This window comes from Choloepus didactylus, chromosome 11, assembly GCF_015220235.1.
Source record: "Choloepus didactylus isolate mChoDid1 chromosome 11, mChoDid1.pri, whole genome shotgun sequence".
Classification (NCBI taxonomy): Eukaryota; Metazoa; Chordata; class Mammalia; order Pilosa; family Megalonychidae; genus Choloepus; species Choloepus didactylus.
The window spans coordinates 59463913-59470030 of NC_051317.1; the positions used below are offsets into that span (position 1 = coordinate 59463913).

The 6118-nt window shown below is 43.3% G+C and overlaps 1 pseudogene; it reads left to right on the forward strand.

The window, feature by feature from the left end:
• Positions 1–594: 594 nt before the first annotated feature.
• Positions 595–1703, forward strand: LOC119506029 (annotated as a pseudogene).
• The last annotated feature ends 4415 nt before the right edge of the window (positions 1704–6118 follow it).

The following is a 6118-nucleotide window of genomic DNA, read 5'->3' on the forward strand; positions in this document are numbered from 1 at the left end:
AAGTTTTCAAAGCAGGAAAAACTAATCTCTGGTGTTATAAGTCAGGATAGTAGGTAGGTAGTGAATGGGAGGAGAACTTCTGAGGAGCTGGTAATATTTCATTCTATTTCTTGATCTGGGTGCTTATAAAAATTCACTGATAGATTGTGGTGATGAATGCATAACTATGTTATCATACTGTGGACAGTGGACTGTATACCATGGATGATTGTATGGTGTGTGAATGTATTTCAATAAAACTGAATTTAATAAAAAAAAATTCACTGAATGGTCCACTGATGATTTGTTTATTTTTCAGTATGTATGTTGACTTCAATATAAAGTTTACTTTTGAAAAAATAGTCCTCACAGAGCCATGGGTCTCAACTTTACAATACCCCCTTTTTAGAACAAATGTTTTGTAACACCCTCTGTACCTCGAACGATAGTCATTATAATTGTTAAATTTTCCTTTTAATATGAAAAAATTAATTTTATAATTTAAAAAATCCGTATAGTGACTGCGTTACTTACCTTGACTCTTAGCCCGTCAGGGTCAGTAACTAGGACCTGGTGTCTGTTCCTGTTGTCTCTGCTTCCTAACCTGTTGCCACCATGTGTGAGTACACCTCCATCCTCTTTGGCTAGGCTGGTGTCCAGATTGGCAATGCCTGCTGGGATCTCTACTGCCTGGAACATGACATCCTGCCCGATGACCAGATGCCAGGTTACAAGACCATTAGAGGAGGAGATGACTCCTTTAACACCTTCTTCAGTGAGGCATGTGCCAGCAAGCATGTGCCCAGGGCAGTGTGTGTAGACCTGGAACCCACGATCACTGATGAAGTTTGCACTGGCACCTAACGCCAGCTCATCACAGACAAGGAAGATGCTGGCAGTAACTATGCCTGCAGGCACTAGACCATTGGCAGGGAGATCGTTGACCTTTTCTTGGATAGAATTCACAAGCTGGCTGACCAGTGCACAGGTCTTCAGGGCTTCTTGGTTTTCCACAGCTTTGGAACTGGTTCTGGGTTCACCTCCCTGCTAACGGAACGTCTCTCTGCTGATTAGGGCAAGAAGTCCAAGCTGGAGTTTTTCATTTACCCAGGCCCCCAGGTTTCCACAGCTGTAGTTGAGCCCTCCAACTCCATCCTTACCACCCACACCACCATGGAGCACTGAGTGTGCCTTCATGGTAGATAATGAGGTCATCTATGACATCTGTAGTAAGAACCTCAATATGGAGCACCCAATTTACACCAGTCTTAACTGCCTTGTTAGCCAGATTGTGTCTTCCATCTCTGCTTCCCTCAGGTTTGATGGTACCCTAAATGTTGATCTGACAGAATTCCAGACCAACCTGGTGCCCTATCCCCACATCCACTCCTCTCTGGCCACATATGCCCCTGTCATCCCTGCTGAGAAAACCTACCAGGAACAGCTTTCTGTAGCAGAGATTACCAGTGCTTGCTTGGAGACAACCAAACCAGATGGTGAAATATGACCCTCTCCACGGTAAATACATGGCTTACTGTCTGTTGTACCATGGCAATGTGGTTCCCAAAGATGTCAGTGTTGCCATTGCCACCATCTAGACCAAGTGCAGCCTCCAGTTTGTGGATTGGTATCCCACTGGCTTCAAGGTCAGCAACAATTACCAGCCTCCTACATCATTTCTCTCAGCCCTACATCATATCACACTTCCAGTACTTGTTAGATGACAGGCATTTAAGCTCTCTGGTTAGAGTGTCTTCACTCCAAGTGGTGATCATGTCTTATTTTGCCAAATGTCCTGTAAAGTTTTCCATTATGTCTCAAAGTAAAGGCTCAAAAAAATCCATATAGTACCTTAGTTGAAATACAAAGAAGAAATAAAAGGGAAGAACTTTATAATAAAAGAATGTGTATTTCAGTACAGAAATATTCAGCCATGACTATCCTGGGAGACAGTGAGTACATCAGAGACTTTCACCTAGTATAAAAATCTCCATGAACACAACAGTTGCAAACGCAAACCAAAGCAAGTAATGCACTCCAATTACAAGGATGCTGGGTAAGGTGATTTCCTGAAATGGTAAAAAAAATCTGTGCTAAAATCCTAAACAAAACACAGTACACAGTTACATAATAATGACATTCCTTTAAACTCCAGTGCATATTAAAACTGCAAAAAAAACTTTGTATTTATATGTGAAAGCAGACTCAGATTCTACACTCAGATCATTATAAAGAGGCTTTACGTGTACATGAACGTCCAGGGGGATATAAGAAAGCTGTGCAGGATGTGGAACAATCCATTCTCATGCAGGACTGTCCTGTGCATTGCAGGATGTCTAGCATCCATGGATTTTCACCATTAAGTGCCACTGGTGTCATTGTGACAACCAAAAATACTCCCACAAATTTCCAACATTTCCCCCAGGGGGCAGTATCACCTTGGTTGGGATTCACCACTGTGGAACAGGACTCCTGGCTATATGCCATTAATGGTCTCATTCATGAAACCCTGGAAGACCAATGGGCACTGCAGAAGTTTGAGGGGTATGACTAACTTTCTCCATTCTTCAAGGCTTTTCCAGTCATTCTATGGCAGATCTGTCCCAAATTAGGCCCCCTGGAGTCCCAGTTTAAAGAAGATTTGGGTGTCCTGCAGTTGGTGCGTGAGGGTTCTGGACAAACTGTAACAATTATGCTTGTGATTTCAAGCTATATCCCCACCTCTGCTCTGACAGCCCATTCCCTTTATCTGTAAGACTCCTAAGAGGTTCCAAAGAGGAGGGCCCCACTAATTTTTCAGCCTGTGAAATCAAGGGCTGAATGAATCCATGCCAAGCATTTTTGTCCACTAAATACTTGAGACCTTGAACCTCATTTTCTGTCCTGGAGTATAGGTAACATTTGAGTGATGTTCCAGTTTGCTAACACTTCCTTTTCACAAAACACCAGAAATGGATCAGCTTTCACAAAGGGGGCCTGTTTGGTTACAAAGTTACAATCTTAAGGCCATAAAGTGTCCAAGGTAAGTCATCAATAATCAGGTACCTTCACTGGAGGATGGCCAATGGTGTCCGGAAAACCTCTGTTGGCTGGGAAGGCACGAGGCTGGTGTCTGCTCTGGAGTTCTGGTTTCAAAATGGCTTTCCCCCAGGGCATTCCTCTCTAGGCTGTAGCTCCTCAAAAATGTCACTCTTAGTTGCTCTTGTGGTATTTGTCCTCTCCTAGCTTCTCCGGAGCAAAAGTCTGCTTTCATAGGCTGTCTCCTAAATGTCTCCATAAGCTGCAGTTCCTCTCTCAGCTCCTGTGTGTTCTTCAAAGTGTCCCTCTTGGCTGTAGCAAGCTCGCTCCTTCTGTCTGAGCTTATATAGTGCTCTGGTAAATGAATCAAGGCCCATACTGAATGGGCGGGGCCACACCTCCATGGAAATGATCTAATCAGAGTTTTATCACCTGCAGTTGGGTGAGTCACATCTTGATGGAAACACTCAAAGAATTACAATCTAATCAACACTAATATGTCTGTCCACACAAGATTGCATCAAAGATAATGGCATTTTGGGGGACATAACACTTTCAAACTGGCACAAGTGACTAGTATATACCAGGCTATATATAAACTTTGTGCTAAGCACTTTACATGTGTTATCTTGTTTAATTCTCACAACAACCCTACAAGGTAGTTAGTAGGTACTGTTATTATTTCTACGTTTTGATGAGGAAATCGAGGCACGGAAAGGTTAAGGACCATTCCCAGGATTACCTAGTTAATAAGCTGAAGAAAAAGGATTTGAACCCAGGTATCTGATTTCAAAGCTGGAGCTCTTAACCGTTATGGCATTCTGCCTCCAATAGGGGATGTGGCTGTTTGAAGCTATATATATCCCTGAAACTATAGATATTAGAAAAGATCATGTTCTTAAAGCTAATCCATTCCGTAGATGTAGACCTATTGTAGGGCAGACTATTGATTAGATTATTTCAGTTGAGGCATGCCCCAGGTGGGTCTTAATCCTCTTACTGGAATCCATTATAAGACATGAAATTCAAAGACGCACACAGAGAAGCTGAGAGAGTAAAGCTAGAAAAGCTGAGAGGGAAGAACACACAGAAAATAGAGAGAAACCACAGAAATAGAGAGGAAGCCACTGCAGCAGAAGCTGGAAGCAAGGAAACCCAGGAGAGAAGGGAGAAAACAGCAGACATCACCATATACCTTGAGGATCGCCAGTAGCCAATCTTCAGGGAGAAGGCATCACCTATTGATGCCTTGATTTGGACATTATCATGGCCTCAGAGCTGTAAGCTTGTAAGTTGATAAATCCCCACTGTAAAAGCCAACCCGTTGCTGGTATATTGCATTTTGGCAACTTGGGCAAACTAAAATGGGAGAACACACTTTTGTAGAGACTCTGTGTCCTGAGCATAGAGAAATGGGACAGCCTTCTATTGGCTAAATGCCTTTTTGGAATTCAGCCTGCCTGGGGAGAAGATCAGGGGCCTCATGTAGCAGTGAGGTTGCACTCAGTGTCAAAAAACAGAAAGCTGGCTAGTAAGACTGAACAATAAAGACATTTTTTGCTCACTCAGTAAGAAATCATGGGTAACAATTCCAGCATTGGTTAAATGGCTCAATAATATCACTAAGAACCCAGGGCTTCACCATCATCAGGCTATTAGCTTTTTTTTCTCATGAGTATTATCTCCTGGCCACAAGATGGCTACCGCAGCTCCAGCAGCAAAAGAGAAAGGAAGAGGTGGAGGAAATAGGATTTTGTATGGCTTTTTATCTATAGTAGACTTTCTTTTACACCTTATTGGCCATAACTGATTGACATGCCCACCCCTAAACCTGTTATTGGGAAAGGGGAATGTTATTACAGTGACTGCCTAAGACAAATCATTATTCATCACCTGGGGTTCTGTTCCCAGGTGTTTCCACCCCCTACAAAATCAGAGTACTATCAGGAAGAAAGGGCAAGCTGCTAAGTAGGCAACAAACAATATCTTCCATTGCTTCCCTGTGGGAGAACTGGCTGGTCCCAAATTTGGTAATGTGCCAGTTTGGATATATTATGTCCCCCCAAAAGCCATATTCTTTAATGCAATCTTGTGGGGGCAGACATATTAGTGTTGATTAGGTTGGAGTCTTTTGATTGAGTGTTTCCATGGAGATACGACTCAATCAACTGTCAGCAAAATGTTTGATTAAATTATTTCCATGGAGATATGGGCCCCGCCCATTCAGGGTGGGTCTTGACTTAATCACTGGAGTCCTACAAAGGGGCGCACAAATAGGAGCTCAGAGAAGCTGAGAGGGACATTTTGGAGAGAAGCTAAAAGCTGACACTGACACTTAGAGATACTTGGAGATGCAGACAGAAGGACGTTTAGCTACGCAATGAAGCCCAGACTTTGCTCCCCAAGCACTCAGAGAGAAACGTCCAGGAGAAAGAACCAAGAACACACAGGAGCTGAGAGAGGAGCTGGAACATAACCCAGATCAACAGACGCCAACCACGTGCCTTCCCAGCTAACAGACATTTTCCAGACACCATCTGCCATCCTTCAGTGAAGGTATCATCTGTTGATGCCTTGGTTTGGATACTTTTATGGTCTTAGGATGGTAACTTTGTAACCAAATAAAACCCCCTTTATAAAAGCCAATCCATGTCTGGTGTTTTGCATAACAGTAGCATCAGTAAACCAGAACAGGTAACAACCAGGAATTATGGTGATTTTAGGGGACATCAAAGATGTATTTATGTATTCCCATTAATGGTGGAATCATGTGTTTCTAGCTACCCAACCCTGAGGGCCAAAAGTTCCCTCATACGTTCTCTCTCAAAGATCTCAGGAGCTTGAGACACCTGGACACTGGGCCCTGTCCACAGAGGGTATCTTTGATCATCTCGGCCATCATGGGGCAGGCTGAGTATGTATGGAGCATTGCTTTGCCATAACAAGGCCTTGCTTATTCGAAACAGTCCAGAGTCTACATAGATGTGCAGTAGTCTATCGGTAGTTTCTTGAATGCACCATGTGTGCAACCTTTGTCTGCCTATGGCCAATGCCCCACCAAGAACAACTTCATGGACATCCATGTCATTTCTAGGCAAGACCTGGGGATGGGCATTCTGGT